The sequence below is a fragment of the Myotis davidii genome, unplaced genomic scaffold (assembly GCF_000327345.1).
Source record: "Myotis davidii unplaced genomic scaffold, ASM32734v1 scaffold755, whole genome shotgun sequence".
Classification (NCBI taxonomy): domain Eukaryota; kingdom Metazoa; phylum Chordata; class Mammalia; order Chiroptera; family Vespertilionidae; genus Myotis; species Myotis davidii.
In genome coordinates, this window is record NW_006286230.1 from 81,997 (window position 1) to 82,254 (window position 258).

A 258-nucleotide genomic window follows, 5' to 3' on the forward strand; every position below is an offset into this window, starting at 1 on the left:
TGAGGCCATATGCGCGGGGGGGAGGGGCGGCTGGGGAAAGGTCAATGTGGGAAAAAGGAGACTTATGTAATACTTTAAACAATAAAGAGTCTGTAAAAAAACAAAGTTTTATTTTTAACTATGTTAGACATAAATGAAGATGTCCACAACTAGATATGTACCCAATGATCTGAAATGGCCAAAATCATGGACCAAATATGTCTTGAGAATAATGGGTTGCTCTACTTAACTGGGGTGAATGTGGGTGGAGAGTGTGGG

General features: G+C 40.7%; 1 protein-coding gene across 1 annotated transcript in view; it reads left to right on the plus strand.

Moving 5' to 3' along the window:
- The window catches only part of LOC102774352 (FRAS1-related extracellular matrix protein 2), a gene marked incomplete at its 5' end in the record, with an annotated part of 71,873 nt that overhangs the window by 1,508 nt on the left and 70,107 nt on the right, over positions 1-258 (plus strand). The gene's annotated exons all lie outside the window — the stretch shown is intronic.